Source organism: Lepidochelys kempii, chromosome 21, assembly GCF_965140285.1.
Source record: "Lepidochelys kempii isolate rLepKem1 chromosome 21, rLepKem1.hap1, whole genome shotgun sequence".
In the NCBI taxonomy this organism is placed as follows: Eukaryota; Metazoa; Chordata; order Testudines; family Cheloniidae; genus Lepidochelys; species Lepidochelys kempii.
In genome coordinates this window covers 12,199,182-12,217,934 of record NC_136400.1, presented here as the reverse complement: position 1 = coordinate 12,217,934, position 18,753 = coordinate 12,199,182, and the positions used below count along the sequence as shown (strand labels likewise).

At 52.5% G+C, this 18,753-nt stretch overlaps 1 pseudogene; it reads right to left on the bottom strand.

The window, feature by feature from the left end:
- Positions 1-15,996: 15,996 nt before the first annotated feature.
- LOC140901456 (protein phosphatase 1 regulatory subunit 14A pseudogene) lies at positions 15,997-16,410 on the bottom strand (annotated as a pseudogene).
- Between the last annotated feature and the right edge of the window lie 2,343 nt (positions 16,411-18,753).

Genomic DNA, 18,753 nt, shown 5'->3' with positions numbered 1-18,753 from the left:
AAGAGAACACACAGCAGAGCCGGAGCTGGGGTGGCGGGAAGATCCTCAGGGCTGTACAAGGGAGGCTGGCGGGAGATGTGGCTTGGAAGATGGTTTTAGCAGAGTGAGGCCTGGGCAGCGCTGGCCGCATGCCCCAGCCTGAATCTGTGCTAGCCCCGGGCCAGGAAGTCCTGTTATTGGCGAACATGGCATGAGCTGCTCGTGGTGCCTCACTCCTGCTACCGGATCTGGGATCTATTAGCTATCAGTACAGTGCAGAATGGGGCAGCCACTCTAAGTAAGAGAGAAGGGTCCCTGGGGATGGAGACAGCCCCTCTCAGTGTGGGGCAGAGGGGCCTGGGCTAGAGACAGCCCCTCCTGGCCTGAGGCCAAAGGGACTCTGGCTAAGTGAAGGGAGCGGACCCAGCTCCTGCTCACACCAGTGCAGATCCGGGAGCACTCTCTGGAGGTCAATAGCAGAGCTTTGTCGCAGTGAAACGGGGGCAGGCGAGCTCTCTGCGAGGGGGCTTCACCTCGCAGCTCTAGGGAGACAGTTACCAAATTCACAGCCCAGGAGCCACGCTGGCAGGTGAGACGAGCACAGGAAGAGCAGAGAGCGAGCCTGGGCAGGGTCTGCGGTGGGAAGAAGGCACCAGGACCTGGTACCCAGACGTTATGCCCTAACCTGTGCGCCTGTACCTCAAGCCAAGCTCCGCCTTGAATCCCAGCTGGCTTAGGGCCGGATCCTGCAGTGTGCGCACCCAGGGCTTCCACTGCCTGCAGAGGGAGTAGAAGGCGGTCTGCCCGTTCGGGATTGCTCGCTGCTTTGCAGGAGAAGCCCTGACTCACCAGACTTCGCAAGAAATTAATCTCTAATCTTTTCTACCTGTCAATTTCCACCTCTTCCTTTTCTTTATTTCAAAGAAAAGAAAAGAGGAACAAGAAGGAGCCGTCCGGCCCCCCAGCATGCCACTCCCCTCTGTATTTCTTCCTAAATTCTGCTCCGTCCTTCTCTCCAAAGAGAGCTAGAGGTTTCCTGAATATGTAGATGAGGCAGCGTGGTCCAGTGGATAGGGTCCTACACCGGGACTCAAGGGCTGCAGTCTAGTCTTGGCTCTGCCACTGGCTTCTCATGTGACCTTGGGAATGTCACTTTGCGCTGCCGTTTTCCCCGTACCCCTATTGGCATTGTCAGCTCTTCAGGACAGGACTGTCTCATACCCAGTGTGTGTGTGGCTACTAGCACCATGGAGCCCAGGTCTCAGTCATTCATGGGGTCTCCAGGAGTCACTGCATTTTCTGGGTACTCCGCTTGCTGAGTGCTCGAACCCTAGGAAAATCTGGCCTCAATTGTGGGTGCTGAGTGCTTGAAAAATCAGGCCCTGAGCTCTTTTGAAAATCCATGCCTCAGTTTCCCTGCCTGTAAAATGAGGGTAATGATACTGTAAAGTGCTTTGAGATCCATGGACAAAAAGCCCTAGATAAGAGCTGGGTGGTGTTGCTATATATCGCCATAGTAACCTTCTTTCCCAGAAGCTGTTTCTTGTGTTAATTTCCCTTTTGTTTAGAGTTCCGTGTTTACCACGTTTCCTCATTTTTGTAAATGATCAGCTTTCCTTTTTAACCCCAAGCTCACACCTCTTCCCTCCCACCCTGAGAACTCTTGTCGGCCTCGTCAATCACTTTTAAAACAAAATCTCCCTTTTTTTTGGAAGAAAGCCGCTTCTCTAAAAGAGGTGCCATCAAGTTACAAAATAATAAGGGGCTTTCCTGTGTCCATTACAATACCTGGGGGTGGGGGGAATGTAATGTGATCTAGTGAATAAGGGACTGGATGAAGAGTCAGGAGCCCTGGCTTCTATTCCTGGCTCTGCCACCGGTTTTCTGGGTGATCATGGGCGAGTCACTTCCATGATGTTTCTCTGTGCCTCAGTTTCCTCTCCCTCCTTTGTCTGGCTTGTCTCATTCGATAGTAAGTTCTTTGGGGAGAGATTGTATCTTACTTTGTGTATAGGACATAGCACAATAGGGCCCTGATCTCATCTGGGGTCTCTAGGTCCTACCATAATAACGATCAGCTAGTTGGCATTTCACCGCGGAGACTGTCCTAACCACCTGTTATCTGTAGATGTTAATTCACTACAGGTCCCACCTCTTTCTCTCACCCATACATGTGAACTCCATGATAAGTTATCTACTGTGTACTTCAGAAGGATGACAGTCCAAGTCCCCAGGGCTGGGATTTGAACCTCTAACTCTGGCAAGCTTTAGGAGCGTAAACGCTGCTGCTTAGAGCTTCAAGTTTCCCCCACCAGCCTCATAGCCCTCATGCCAACCATCAGCTCCATATTTCCCTCTGGTCCTGTCTGCCAAGGCCCTCGCTCTGCAGTCAGTGACCGTGCAACCGTCTGCATGTTTGAGTTCCCGTCCCCGCCTGGGCTGGGCAACAAACGACTGGTGAACCTAGCATTGCTGGAGGCCCAGATTCACGCAAATAGGATCTGCTCAGAATGAGCCCTGCCTGCTGGTCTCTGATGATGATGTTGTTGTTGTTGTTCTTGTTTTGCTTTTCAAGATTGCGCTGCTGCTCAAAAGCAGATACGCCCACCAGCTACAGGAAACACTCCATCAAGATTACACTGTGGAAGAGCTCTGCGACGTAGGTCCACGGTACTATGGGACGCGTGTGGGCTGGGAGGTGCTTTCTTACCCAATCGATCTGTGTCCTGAGCATTCAACAGAGACAGATCTGCTGAGCGACCAAGACTTTTCCTGGTTTTCAATCCCGTTAGCCTGCAGGGGAGAGTGAGCTAAAGCCTCTTCCTTCTTGGGCAGCAGCCACAGATTCTTTCCTGCCGTGTTTTGCAACGTTTGCCCCTGGATGCCCCCTTATTCCAAGTCAAAATGTTCATGACCCCTCACCATTTACTATAAAAGTAGGAGTTTTTTTTTAAAAAGGCTCGATGACCCCAAAGTTAAGCCTAGATAATTGAGTGGGGTGTAGTGGGAGAGGTTGGTGGAGAATACTGGAACCAGGGCTGTTACGGATTCTAGGCTCCCTGCTCTGTAACAGGGAGCAGGGCCGCCTGGAAATATCAAGCAGCCCTGGCTTGAGGTAGGGCTCCCAGCCCGGTGGCAAGGATCCTGGAAACACACCTTCTCCCTCCCTCCCCGGCCAATTTCATTTCAAAAACTCATCATGAAATGTGGGTTTGATTTCTTTTTCGGAATGAGTTTTCAGAATTCCCACTCCGTGGGAAATCTGGACATGCAAGGCTCTGGCCTCAGGCAGAGTGAAATTTTGGTTTGGAAATTTTGCACTTGTCCGTGGCATGGGAATTCGGGAGTCTGGCCAGCCCTATTTAGATTGCAATAAACTTTTCAACACCACGTGCCCCAGTGGCTTCCCTTTTGGGCCCCCCCCTTCCCTCCATGGGGGTTCACAACCCACCAACTGAGAAACATGGGTTTATTGCATTCCAGTGGGTCCCTCCTGAGCCAACCCATTGAGGGCACTAAATTCTGAACGGGTATCCCTCCGAGCCTCATTGATGCTGCAAAGCCCGTACTGCTGGTGATAAAGAAGAGATCCCAGCATGGCTCTCGGATCCCAGGGTTACTGCAGGGCTGGGAAGGTGGCGGAGGCAAGAAACCTCTTTCTCTGATCACATTCAATCCAGGAATCATTAAGAGCCAGCAAACTCAGAGCCCCCCGGGTGCCTCTTTTCATCATTTTCACATTCCTCGTCTCGTCACCGGTAGGCCACAGCCTCACCTGTGCCTGGGCCATCTCCACCCCTGCACTGTTTTTAGCCCTCGATTCTTTCCCCCACCTTCTCATCCAACACCTTCCCGGGAGCCCACACTGAGCACCGAGATGAGATACTCGTAACCATATGCCCCCTGGCAGGATTCCAGCCTCTTTCTCCTGCTCTCCAATTGCATCACCGTTCCTATTCAATTCCAAAGCAGCAGTAGCCCTGATTGCTCATCACTCATGGCGGGGATGGTCCTGCTTTCCAGACACAAGTCGTGTTTCATGATTGGGTCAGCCCCCTCCGCCTGCAATCCTCCAGCATATTATAGGGCCAGCATCTTGCAATTTGCTTGTGTTATGCCTGGGGAGAGGCTGGAAGCAGGGCCGGAGCGTCACTGGGGTGGGCATGGCTGTGGGAATCCACACCGTCTATTGTATCTGCCCCATCAGCACACGAGTCACTCACGCGGCAATGCCCCAGCCGGCTGCCACTTGGGATCAGCAGATTGGAATGCTGTGAGCTTGCAGAGCGTGGTTTCAGCGAGACGTTATCTAATGGAGGAGGAGGAGGGCGGATTAAGCCAAACCCACAGCACCGGCTTTCAATTAAACCAGGAGGGAATTTACGGCTTCTCTTTCTGACACAGTAAACACAAGCGAAAAAAACTGCAGCCCTGGCAATCTTTAAGGTCCTGATCCTGAGAGGTGCCCCCAGCTATTAGGCTGAGCCAGCGCCATGCAGGATCGGGGCTCCCCAGGCAGCCATAAATCTCCGCCCCACCCACATGAAGGGTGGGAGAAGAGACAGGAAGGCCCAGATCCTCAGTGGAGGTTCGGAGCCTAAATACTGTTTGAGGAACTAGGCCAAACTCACAGCAGGTCAGTAGGGGAGCCAGGAACAGAACCCAGCTCTCCCGACTTGCAGGCTGGTGCTTTAGCCACTGGATGGGTTTGCACAGCAAACTGGAAAACAAAACAAACCCTCGGGACTTTAAGATCGCCTGAATGCATCCGATGAAGTGAGCTGTAGCTCACGGAAGCTTATGCTCAAATAAATTTGTTAGTCTCTAAGGTGCCACAAGTACTCCTGTTCTTTTTTCCTGAAAAAAGTGACTCCCAGTTACTGCCACCACAAACCGAGGAAGAACACACCAAGGGGAGGCATCAACCGAGTAGGGAAAAGTTGCAAGGGTGGAGGGCTTTCCCTCTCTGTACCTTTGCAGCATTTACCCTATGCACTGAGACATGTCAATCTCAGGCCCGGATCCTCAAAGGTATATAAACACCTAATTCCCAAATGGAGTTACTTTACTGAAGGAATCACTGTGATCATCCTGCATAACACAGGCCCACCAAACATTGGACAAGGATCATTCTCTCTGAGGCACAGTGACTTACCTAAGCCCGCTTAGTGAATAAGTAGCAGATTCAGGCGCAGAACCCAGGTCTCCTGATCGCTTCACCCAGTGATTCCAGCATCAATTAATAGCCAGGTGCTATATGGCAGGGAATAGATGGTCTTGGGCCAAATTCCCTATTGGAGTAAATAGGCACGGTATCATTGAAAGGAATTTAGGGTCAGATCCTGCAGGGCTGGAACAATGCTGAGTATTGGGATTTGTTTGTTTCTGCTCATTCTGGGTATTTCTAAATGACCGGGGAAAAGAGCATGCTTATGTTAGGCATCCCTCCTGCTTCCCCACTGTGACTGTGGACCTTAAACGTGTGTGAATTGCAGTTTGTAGTTTGGTGGTGTTATGATGAAGCCATCTCTTCCCTCCCTCAGTCCTGCCCATCTATCATGTCTGGATTGTGACACCCCACGGGCGGCTGGTGCGTCTCATTGATGGCTGTCACTGTTTGTGGGTTTAGGATTAGCTGGCCTACTGCACTATTAACAGCGTTTTACTAGCTTCCAGCTCCGCTGCCCAGTCTGAGTCAGAGATCTTAAGTGCTTAATGACTTTATTTCAAAGGAGGCATAAAACCCAACCTTCTCCACAAGGTTTTCTGGCTGCACTTGGGACCTGATTCAGCAAAGCACCTGAACACATGCTCAATACCCAAAGTCCATGTGACTTACATGTGTCCTGAGGTGCTTTGCAGAACCAGGGCATCAGGGACGTTTGTTGAGAGGGGCACAGAGGCCAAAACATGGTCTAGAAGTTTGAGAACAGGGAGCTCTGGATTCTCAACTGGATGTAGGTCTGACTAGATCACATCGCTCCCTTCTTTGAAGCTTGGACTCTCTGAATTATCCCAGCTCTGACTCTTCGTCATGGCCCCTCTCTGTGCCTCAGTTTCCCCCTTGGTAGAAATGAGGCTAATTCACCGGAGAGGGATATGTGTCTTGTGGGGTTGAGATTTCTGTTGCCTGTTTTGACTCCTTTGGAACTGTGACCCCCCCGCAAAGTCCCTAGCATCTGCATCCCAAGTACTTCCTTATACCCACTTCAGCTGCTCTCCTCACACGTTGTTTCCATCCCTTCTTGCACGTGGAGTGGCCGCCCATGTAGCACATCTGTGTGAGAGATGTGAACTCATCAGAGCAAGGCCTGCCCCAGTGCACAGGCCAGTGGCTTAAGCAGAGCTGGGTTCTGTCCCTGGCTCTCCCACTTAATCATGAAGTGGTGCACTCCATGCCTCGGTTTATCCCTCTGTGAAGTGGGGACAATGATGCTTGTCCAGGGTTTGATCCTACTATGAAAAGCACTATTGAAGTGATAAGTAATATTATCTCTTTTGTGCTGGTAAATTGGCATATCCAATTACAGGGCTGCATAAAGAAATACCTCAACCATTCTTCTTCCTGCTTTTTCGTTGAAGCAGCAAAAACTTACCATAAATGAGGTCTGACTTGCATGTGGCTTTTCCAGAATCCAGCGCTAGGTCTGGACTAAGGAAACACCCTTCCCCCGAACCCTGAAAATTCCTCTTTTTCCTTTGAAATTCTTGTCCTTTGTGCCACAGTCATGACACAATATGGGCTCCCCCTAGTGCCAGAACCTCTTCGGGTTCAATAGTAGAGAAAGAACAACAGGTCGGTGTCATAAACTTGTCTTTTCTAAAGGCTTTGAATAGCAGCCCCTGCCCGGGGGCTTCAAAGAAATGTGGCAAATACAGTGCGAGAGGTAAAGATGAAGGACCAGATCCTCAGCTGGTTGTAAATCAGCATTGATCCACTGCAGTCAATGGTGTCATACGAGTTTCCAGTGGCTGAGCAATGCCGATATACTCCAGTTGAAGATCGTACCCTAGAAGCTGGCTGATAAATAGGACTAGGCGTGATCATGAAAAGGACGAGGCTAGACTGGTGCTCTCGGAATCAGATTTTGGACCAGTGTTGTTCAATATATTGATTAGAAGCCTGGAATGGAGATGAAGAGCAAGGTGGCAAAAATGTCTTCTGACCGGTTCTTTAGGTCCATGCAGAGGATTGAGGAGCTCTGGAATGGTTTAGCCAAAGTAGGTAACTGGGCAATTCCATGCTAGATGGAATTCAGTGCAGTGACTGCCAGGTGATGGGGGCACTTTTCAGGGTCAATGGCCATTTTCCCAGGGTGAATCTCTACCACCTGTTCACCGCGGGAGGGAGCCAAGTCTTTGCCCACCCCAGGAAACTCTCCCCAGCCACTGGCTGCTGGCAACACAAGCGCTCCGCTCCACAAGGCCCACTCTTTTTCCCAGATAGCAATTTACACACCCCAGGTTGTCACATTTGAGTGCCCAGGCCCTTGTCTTTTGGACACCGATCCGCTGCCTCAGTGGAAGCCTGGCACTCCAGTTTAACAATTGTCGTTTATTTAACAGAGCTGGAGATAGAGATTCAAATAAAAGCAAGTAGAAGGGCTTGGAAACATCAGGTTACAAATAAAAGAAAAACACAGAATGCAGGCGATAGCCTAGGCTTGTTAACAAGTTTCTTTGCTGTCTAATAAGGTATTTCTTACCCAATGGTTAGAGCTTACTGCCCAGGCCAGGCCAGAAAGCTGGGCTCCACATTGCATGAGACACTCCCACTGGTGGAGTGTCTCCTCCATAATGGGTAACAACATATGCTCTTTCTTCATCTCTTGTACAGTTTCTATTATCTCTTAGCCCAGGAGGTCCCCTATTCAGAGACTTATCTTGGGGTTCTTTTGACTTGAGGACTGACCAAGTCTCCACCAAGTCCAGACCATAAACACAGGGCTGGGGCTGGCTACAGAGATGTCCATTGTTCTCCTTGCCAATTGCGTTAGCCCTGAGACCTGCCTTGCCTCAGGACACAAGTTTCACTTTCTCAGGTTTTGAAATCTAGAATTCAACACTTTGCACCTCTCTCAAGCTTTTTCCCATACAAACCTCTCACAATAACCATGCCGATCAGCGAATTCTTAGAGACCACCCAGGACCCGCTCCGGTAAAATATTGAGAAGATGTTTGTACACAGGGGTAATAATATACATGTCTGGGCAAATCTATGTCACAGGGATGCAGTCAATTCTAACAAACTCCAGTGTGATATTAGAGAGATTGTAATCGTGATATCTAATTATAAAGATGAGTAAATCACTAAAAAAAAGTTAATAATAACCCATGGAACTTCCTGCCTCAGGATATTACTGAAGCAAATAGCTTGTGAGATTCAAAAAAGGATAAGAGATGAATGAGAATAGCATCCACACTTACACTAGCTAGGATGGATTTACCAGGGCACTCAATGCTCATGCGTCAGGGCATATGGTGTTCACAAATGGGGAGCCAAGAAGAAATGCCCCCTCTTCATGAGATACTATTGCACAACTATGGGGGCATCATGCAGGTTTTATGTCTTCCTGTGAAGCATCCGGCTTAGCCCATTGCCAGAGACAGGATACAGAGCTCGCTGGACTATTGGTCTCATCTGGCAGTTCCTGTGCTCCTAGAAGAACTAATCAATATATATAATTACTTTTCCCAAGAGATGCTCAGTGCACATAACCAGCTAGGCACAAATGTTGTAATGCAGCTGCTTTTCCACCTGCCCCCACATCCTGGTTTGTGCCATCTCATCCTGAGAATGGAAAAGTCCAGGTGCTCTTGCATTAGCGGGACAGGGTGGTTGGGCGTGTGAGGGATTGGATTGCAGGGGTCGCTGGTAAATAGCCAGGTTCCTTCAGAGCCACCCTGATCTCTCTGTTTCTAATAGTGGGGGGTCTTTGCACTGAGTTCAGTGGGAGCTGGATTGGGCCCTAGAATTCCCCTTCTAATTGGCCTTTTCCACACGCTGTTAAGGAGGGAGGCTTTTATCAGATGATTGTTTCTATGCATTTAGCTTATGAAATTATTGCAATGGTCCCAAGCCGGTTGGCGACTCGGGGTTAAATGCAGTTGTATTTTCAAAGTAATGATTGCTTATGAAATGTCAGCCGCTCCGGGCGAGAGCCAAACTGTGTGAGGGCTGGCACCATTACTATACCCCACGCAGGGCCAGATGCTCAGCTGGTGGAGAGCCCCGTAACCCCGGTGATGGCAAGGGAGCTGTGCTGATTAACAGCAGCTGAGGATCTGGCTCGTATATTTCTAAATGAACATCAGCGTCTCAGAACCCTCCTCCCACCCCCCACCATATGGGTGGATGGCTGAATGTGATGTCCAGGCCGATCCCAGGACTTGGCTTCCCTTGACTGGAGAGGCCATGAGAGCTCAAATGCAGGCTGAGAAGCCAGGAGGAGCAGCAGGTTTGTAAAGGCTGGAGGGGAGGGTGTAGCAGCCCTTTGCTCTTGAGTCAGCTGCACTCTGACTCAGTCTCAGCTGGCAGGGCGGGCGAAGACCTTTTCCATGCCAGCCCATTGCCTCTGCTGATTCAATTAACTAACGAGGCTGCTGGTGCCCTGACTGGTCTAAAGAACAGCATGTCCGAGTGGTGCACTCCTTGCCCTCCACGCAGGCCTCCAGCCCCGTGGGCGTCTCGCCGAGCCAGCCGGTGCTACTCTGAAAAAATAACGAGGCAGAAATGGCCCCGCTGCTCCTTGAATGCATTTCCTCCGCGTCTCTTCCGTTTGCTCATTCAGATCTGCAGCCCCCAACCTTTCGTGCTTTTCAGCCCTACCGAGCCCTTCGGGATGGGAACGTGAATTCCACTCCACACCTGTGCAGAGCCCCTGACAGAAGCAGGGTCGCGAAGGCAGAGGGATGGCACAGGTGTCACTGAGGGCCTGGTTTGTCCTGGCGAGCATGTCTCCTTAGGGGCGAGTGGCATTGTGATGCCCAGGAAGGAAAGAATCCATCCTGCCTCTCAGATCTCAGGGTGAGTTTGTAGGTTTGGTAGCTTGTAAACTGAGCACATTTGCCCCAGAAGCCCATGTAACCATAATCTTGCAGACCCACTCTTGCAATTCCTACGTTTTCTGTTTCCCTCTTCAGCCAAGCAGTTAAATGTTCTTCTCCAGTAAGGCAGTGTCCTTAAGAAGGCTTCAAGAGGACAGAAAGAGAGTTTTCTTTCCCCCTGTGCTTGGCAAGGAAGATGTCTCTCTAATCTCCAGAGAAGTTAATAGCCTCCTGTCCTAACATCAGTTGTTCTAAGCCCATTCCTGCTCTGGGTAAAGACCACTGGAATTTTGCCATTGACTTCAGTGGGAGCAGGTTCTCTGTTCCCATATGACTCTGGTTTCTTAACACTTTGTGGCACATGTTCGTTCTTCAGACAGCCGCTATCCATTGCTGGCAAGGGGTGTGTTCTCTGTGCAGAATTTGCCCAGCAAGGCAGTGCAGCAGCTGCGTATAGAACCCAGGCGTCCTGGCTCGCAATCCCCTGCTCTGGCTACTAGACGCTCCTGGAGCTGGGGCTAGAACCCAGAAGGACCCGCGCTCCCCTCTCCATGCACGTCTGAGGCCACGTCTGCGCTACAAAATTGAGTCAACCCCACATACAGCCGCTGCTGTAATCGCACCGCTTGTGCGTGTCTGTGCGTTGCTCTTTGTGCAGGCAGTGCCCGTCCTCCCCACCGACTGCACTGTCCGTGTGGGGCCTTGTGGGACGGCTCCGGAAAGTCAGAGTAAGCCGCACAGTGTCTACGCCGACGCTGCATCGGTCTAACTACGTCGGCCCTGAATCAATGCTGCTCGTGGAGGTGGAGTTATTAAGTCGGCGTAACAGGGCTGTTACATCCGCGGGAGTGAAATGTCAGTGTAGGCACTTCCGTAGTTAGGTCGCCATAAGCTGCCTTGGTGGTGTAGACGAGATCTGACTCTTCAGCAAACTCTCTGGCACAGATCACCTGGGTGGAGTGTGCAGGGTGTAAGGTGCTCAGAGATTCAGCACCCTGCAATTCTCCATAAAGGAACTTAACACCTTCCAGGATGAACCCCTCCCTCCCACTCCCGGGGGGCAATTGCCTACAACAGGAATGGAGCTACGCCGAAGGGACGCTGATCATGAGCGGTGCTGAGCCCCTCCAGTACCTACTGCAGTCCTGGAGATCAGGATCAGGCCCAAACCACCTCTGACTCTGATGGGGGTTGAATGTGGCTGTGTGACACTCGGTCCACACCGACTGGCACAAAAGGGATCATCAAAATCACTGCCAAGCGCTCAGGCTGGAAGCACCAGCTCTCAAGTGCCGCACAATCAGCAATCCTCCATCTCTGAACAGCTGGGCTCCTACCACAGGGCTGGCAGCTGACAGCCCCAGAGACACGTCCTCCCGCTCACCCCTCTGCTCCTTCCCCCATCTAGGTAATAAATTCTGCAGCTCAACAGAAGGCAGAAAACTCGTTGGCATGACTCTCTCCTCCCCTAACCCCTCTCTCAAGCTCTCCCAGCATCACTGGACGGGCAGAGAGGAGAGGGAAAGAATTCCCCTGCATGCGTTGGAAGGGATGGAGCAGTACTTGGGCTCGGAGGGGAGAGATAGCTGGACGCTGTAGAGACTCGGGTCTAGTGGGAGGCTTTTGCGTCAATTGCTATTCATGGCATCACAGACACAGTCCCTCTTGCTGTTAGTGGAACCAGGAGCTTGGGGGCCTGTGCGTGAAACTGACTTCATCCTCTTCAAACCTCAGGAACTGGGCTTCCAGAGCAAAATCCCCACCCCAGGGCACAAGGCCCACCTTTCCCCTGCTGGCGGTTACAGTCTCTGCACTGGGAGCACAGGGGCTAGGGGATCAGGATAAACATGGATCCTTGTTCCCATCTGTGGCAGGGTGATGTGCTCAGGGCATACAGAGAACCCCCTCCATGGTCACTCTTCCCACCACCCCATGCAACCCTACCGCAGGCCTCTTGCTCTGGTCCCCTCTGCGCCCTGGTGAATTTCACCCTCTGAGCTCTTCATTAGCTCGCAGCACAAAACCCACCTATGGCGTAGCAGGATCCCGTCTCCCCACACCCAGCCTCAGATCGCTGCCCTGTCCCCCAGCCCGTGCCTCCGTTTCCCCATCTGTAGCACAGGGATGGTACGGACGTACCCACCCTAGGGATGGTGGTGAGTCTGACTTCAAGGATGAGTTCAAATCTGCATCAGGACGGAGCTGATGGTACGTCCGGTTGAGGGTGCATCGCCAGAGGCGAGGGGGCCAGGACGGGGATGGGAAAGTCTGGGCTGAGGTTCCCTGCCAGAGCCGTGGGAGGGAGCAGGACCGGAAGAGCAGCGGTGTTGCATAAGGACAGCAGCACCTTGCTACACAGCTGCAGGGCAGGGTGTAGGGAGAGCGGGCAGGGCTCATTGCAAGGTGCCCGGGCAGAGCTCCATGCCAAAACCGACACTTGTGCCACCAGATGCTAATACCCCTCCACTTGCATTGACCCTAAATCGGCCGGTGTATTGTTGTGGAAAAAAAAACAAGGGGAGGAAAGAATAATAGTTTCCCCAAAAGTTTCTTCTCTTTTCTTGCCTGAGTGGAGGCTAACAGTGAATGAACTGAAGTTATGCCCCGCCCGCTGCCTCTGTGCGGATTGTTTGGCTGTGTACAGCCTAGGCCAGGACTCCGCCCCCTCCCCACCCAGCTTTCCTAACAGGGTTACTCACGCTATTGCTTGGGAGGGTTTGTTGTGAATCGCTATTATTCAGAAAGAGACCATAAAACTGCCTGCCTTAATCGGGCTCGGCAGGGTGTCTCCAGGGAGTTCCTATTTCATTAGCACTCGCCTCTCCCTGCTGCGGGCACCCGCGAGAGCTGAGCGCACCGGGGCGTTTTACAATCGCCCTTCGCGTGGGGCATCATCAAAGCATCACGCAGGTGCTAGCTGATTAAGCTGAGCCGGGAGAGGCTCAAAGGGGAAACTGAGGCACCAGGCGGCAATCTGCCCTGCCCAGTAAGCCAGTGCCAGAGCTGGGATTGGAACCTGGAGTTCCCGTCTCCCTGCCCGGCGCTTAGATCACTAGGCCAGGTTCCCCTGCTCTGTCATTCATTAATTGTGTGTTGGCTGGCTGGTTCTGGGCTCTGCGTAGGCTGGTGTTATGTTAGCACGCGCACACGCAGAGGCGGGCTGGCAATTGAACCCAGGATCTGACAGAGCCGGGCCCCAGTATATAGGTCAGGCCCCTCCATGCCCTCAGATGTGCTATGCTAAATGTGGGGGTCCCGGTTTAGGGCCCTGGCTGGTCTGTCTCTTTCTTGGCTCCGTTCGTGTTCACACGGTGCCCTGTGCACTGACATAGCTCTTCCTGATCAGCAGAGACTGCCCCACCAGGAGCAGGTGCCAGGCCCCGGCGATCTCACGCTCGGAAAGTACCAAAGAGGTAACCCCACAGATAAAGGCCTCTGTTCCCCCAGGCTCGGGCAGAGATATTATGAGTCCCTGTGGCAAGGAGAAGGAATTAACCTTGGGGCAGAAGCTTCCTGGAAACAGAACCTCTTGGGGGCTACAAAGGAGCCCTGCAGAGACCTGTGACCATGCCCCATCCTCACACCCCACACTTTACAGACAGAGGAAGGGGGTAAGGTCAGCCTTGCTGGCGGGAATCTGCTGGCAAATGCAGGCAGAGGATGCAGCCGCCCCTACTTCAACCCTGGTCTTTCTGCTGCTGGGGCCCCGCAGCACTGGGTCGGCCCCAGTAGGTTCGGATGTCTGAGGGGGAGATGGGGAGCCGGCAGGGCTGAGTGTGGCTGATGCTGCTGGAGCGGTCTCTCTAGGGCCGTGGTTCTTGAACTTTTTGGACTGGTGACCCCTTTCACACAGCAAGCCTCCGACTGCGGCCCCCCCCCTTCTAAATTAAAAACACCCCCCATTTTTGATTTCGCGCTATTTTAAATGTTCGATTTATATTTCAATTCTTTAAAATGAATTGACCTTTTCTCACCGCTTTTCACTTAAGACGAAAAGACGTTTTTGTTGAATTATGGTCATAAGCAGAAAAGTTTTTGGTGTTTTTTTTTTTTTTTCAAGAGTTGCTGTTTAATCCTGGGAAGAAAGGACACTATCACTTTTCGCAGCCGACTTACTGGAACCCCACGGCTACCCTTACTTCTGCCCTGCTGCTAGAAGCAGGTGCTGCCTTCAGAGCTGGGTGGCGGGCTGGATGCCTACTTCCGAAAGCAAAGCCACCTCCAGCAGCCGCGCAGAACTGCAGGCGTAAGGGTGGCCATGTCAGACCATGCCACCCTTACCTCTGCATCTCGTTTGACATTTGCTTTGGGAGGGGTGGCTACGGTGGGCGGCTAAAGCAAATTTTGGGAGTCCTATAACCCCTGCAAGGCCCCCCTCCCCCAGCGCCACTCCTGCCTGTGTGTCTGCTTGTTAAATTATAAAATTACTTCTTTTTTTTTTTTTTTTTGCCAATCTCCGTGTACTGATTGGTCTGCGGTTTTAGGCGCCTCGTCAGCTGCTGAACAATCAAGCCCTCTCATGTTGTCTCAGTCCCATCATTTTAGTCTCGACAACAAACCTGCACACAAGATAGACAATCCCCAGACTCCAATTTCCTTAAAGTGGTGCTAATCCAAATATATATTTTGTTCAGGAACAGCGCTCGCAAACATTATCCGTTGACAATACTTTTTGCAGTAAACACACGAGATTGCGACGGAAAGGTGTGTGTAATTTTCTAAAATACTCGATGTAAATGATATATTTCATAGCAGTTGCTCTGTTTCGTGCATCTACTCGCGACCGCCACCTAACAACCTCGTGACCCCCTGAGGAGTTGCGACCCCCAGTTTGAGAATCCCTGTGCCGGGGGGAAGGCATCTTAGGGCAGATAAGCTGCCACTGGCTGTGCAAACCCAGCTCGGTCCCTTGGCAAGGCTGAATGGGTGTTTTGAACTGAGCTCAGGAGAGAGCACGTCTTCCCACCTGTTCTCTGTTTACCTTCCTCAATGGAATCCACCCTGCCAACTTCCCCCCTGCGGAGCCCAGATAAGGAGAAGTCACAAAGGTTCAGATTTTCTTCGGGCAGCCATGAACCAGGAACTGTCGCCCATGGGCCTTGTTAGTTGCCTGAGCATTTGAACAGAAGGTAGCTCTGCTCATGAGCTTCGGCCCTCCCAGGCATAAGGGGGCAAAGTGACATGCCCAAGGTCACACAGCATGTCAGTGGCGGAGTCATTGCCAGGCTCGAACCACTAGACCGTACTCCCTTCTCAGAGCTGGGATCAGAACCCCGGAGTCCTGACTCCCAATCTCTTACTCCTACTATGATGCCAGACTCCCTTGCAATTATGTATCTTTTAACACCTTCAATGCTGAATGACCTGGGCGTGGTGGCTGACATAACTGGTGTGTCTTGCTGCTCCATCCGTCTAAATGCAGATTCAGTGGCGATTGCAATCACAGCATGCCCTCGTCCTGGCAGAGACTCCCCGCATCACCAGGGGGAAGGGATCTGACAGCTCGAATCAATCCTGCCATGACTGAGGGTCATGTTGTTGTGAAGGCCAGATTGGAGCAAGCAGCCCTGCTGGAAAAAGTGGCTGACACAATCCACCCATTTCGGGCCCCTCCCATCAATAGACTGTGATTTTTTTTTTTGAGTGCGCCAGAGCAAGGCTTTATTACAGACCAAAAGGCACCCACTGAGCCCCAAGTACTCAGCTCGTCAGAGATTTACACAGGGGCCAGTCATAGGCCAGAGCAGGGGGATACTGTCCAGGGGGCTGGGGGGGGGGGGCGCGTCTGGGCTCTGTGCACAGCCAGGCCTGTGCCACCCCCAGCTGCAGGGGCACCAGCTGTTGCGTCAGGAGGCTCCGCCGAGCAGCCCCCGGCCCCAGGCTGGATTTGCGGGGCCTCGCTGGTCCCATTCGTCTGGAGGAAGCTGCCGCTGCCAAGGGCCGCAGGGCAGGGACTGGACTGGGCAGGGGTCACGCTCGCTCCTGGAGCTCCAGGCTGGGCCGCCGCAGGGCCTGCTGCTTTTGGAGCCCCTGCAGCTTGAGGAGCAGCTCCTGCACGAAGGCCTGCGGGCTGTTGTGACATGACTTCAGGGTGCCCTGCAGCTGCGCGGCCCGTGCCCCATCTGCGTCCAGCTCCAGGAGTTCGTCCATGTTCACTTCCTCCGGCATCTCTGCCTCCCGGCCCCGGCACAGCTCCTCCAGGCGCCCGTCGATCTGTTTCTCGGTGTCCAGCCGCCGCTGCAGCTCCTGCCGGTCGTACTTCACCATCACCCGGGCTTGGCGCTTCTAGATCTCGGGGCTGCGGGCCGGCTCCACCCGTGGACTCCCCGGAGAGCGCGCCGGGGACCCCCGTCCCAGCCGCCTGCCCACCCGGTTCGCAGCCATCCCTGCCCAGAGCCGCAACCCCGCTCAGTGTCCACAGAAATCCCAGAGGGTTCGATAGGTCACTGGGAGGCTGCAGATCATGGTTAAACAGCTCTCGGCCCTAAATCCTTTAACTGCTCTCTGGTTAATTATTCCGGCCCCTGTACAGGGCTCCTGCTATTTCCGCCTGGAGGTAGGAGAGGAAAGGCTGGATTATCTGTCACACTTAGACAGTAGGGATGAGATACAGGCTGGGCCAAAAATCCCCTCCTGCAAAATACAGCATGCCACGCCCCATACCCCCCACTCCTGCAAAATGCAGCGTGCCGTGCCCCATACCCCCCACTCCTGCAAAATGCAGCGTGCCGCGTCCCACACCCCACCCCTGCTCTGCAGGGAATCGCCTCGGTACATAATGGAACAGCCTCTCATTGCGGTTCCCAAGAATAGTGCTGGGGGGTATTGAGTTGTGGGAAGAGGCTTGTGCATTAGCTCTGAATGTGTTAAACTTGTTGCAAGCCGGGTGCTGGACAGCTGCCCCCTCACCTGTCCATGCGGCCAAGGGAGGGAATCAGGCACTCCCCAGTCTGAGTCTTCGCTATCTTCCCCCTTCCCCCTTGGCATCACTCCCACCCGCTCTGTTACTGAGGTGCTGCGGGCTGGGGCCGAGCAGGGGGCCTAGGATGCAGGGGCTGCAGAGATCTCACACATGCCCTGAAGCTTCCTCCTTGTAAGTGCAAAGCCGCGGCCAGGGTCTAAGCCCTGGCCTCACTGAAGCCACTGGAAATGCTCGCTTTGACGTCTGTGGGCCCAGTGTAGGGATAGCAATGCAGGGAGCAAACCGCAGGGAGACATGGGTCTGCAATGACCCCACACCCAATCCAACTGCTCCCCTTCCCTCACCCCCACCCGCAAAACTAGGGACATTGGACTTCTCCTGCGGGATCTGAGTGTTGCAGCTTGGGCCCTTCTCTGTGAATATTGGTCCCTCCCCAACAAGTTTACAAGATAAAGGGTGGGAGGGGAAACTGAGGCACAGAGCAGGGAAGTGACTTTCCCAGAGTCACCCAGCAAGCCCATGGCAGAGCAGGGAATAGAACCCAACACCTGAGTCCCAGTCCAGTGCCTTTTCTATTGGATGCTTCCATTTCCTTATCTAAATGTAGCCATGCGGCTGGGGGAAGAGGGGGGTGGTGCTGGCAGGGTGGCCGTGTAGGCCCCCTGGGTTGCAAAACTTGGGTGCTCCTGGCCCAGCCTCTCCAGCCCATTCTACTGCTCCCCTTTATCCCCGGTTCGTATGCCTCAGTCTCAGCAGAGCACGGAGCAGTGACGCTCAGTGGGGAAGGTTCCGCAGAAGAGTTGGTGACAAGAGATGTCCGCTGATGTGGTCTTTCTGAGCTGGGTTACGGGCAGGCTGTCCAGGAGGGGTGGCAGCATTTGTTACACCTGAGAGGTACAGAGGTGATGATACAGCCAGGGTTGTATTTACCTGGATACCAAATCCCGGCCTGCCTAATGATCTCAGCCACTCCATTCCAGCACCTTCTTATGTATACCTGCCTCGCACAGGGAGAGAATCCCATGGGCTCCAAAAGCCTTTGGCTCAGGCCCAGGAGGAGAAAATGGTGTTGAAGAACACAGGATGGGGAATCAGGACTCCTAAGCTATATGCTTATAACATTTGCAGAGGACACCAGACTGGGAGGGGTTGCAAGCACTTTAAAGAAGCCAGGATTAGAATTCAAATCCGACCTTGGCAAATCAGAGAATTGGTCTGAAATCGACAATGTGAAATTCAATCAAAACAAGTGCAAAGTCCTTCACTTGGGGGCGGGAAATCGAATGCCCCGCTAGATAATGGGGAATAAGCGGCTAGGCTGAAAAGGATCTGGGGGCAATAGTGGATCACGAATCCAGTGAGAGTCAATTGAGTGTGATGAATTTATGGAAAAGGCTCAGTTAGAGAACTGTGTCCAGTTCAGGGCACCACACTTTAGGAAAGATGGGGACAAATTGGAGAGAGTCCAGAGGAGCGCAACAAAAATGCAAAAATGTTTAGAAAACCTGACGTATGAAGAAAGGTTACAAACCCTGGGCATGTTTAGTCATGAGAACAGAAGTCTGGTAACAGTCTTCAGATATGTTAAGGGCTGTTATAAAGAGGATGGGGATCAGTTGTTCTCCTTGTCCACTGAAGGTAGGACAAGAAGTAATGGGCTTCATCTGCAGCAAGGAAGATTCAGGTAAGATATTAGGAAAAAATGTCTAACCATCAGGATAGTTAAGCTCTGGGACAGGCTTCCAAGGGAGGTTGTGGAACCCCTGTCATTGGTGGCTTTTAAGAACAGGTTGAACAAACGCCTG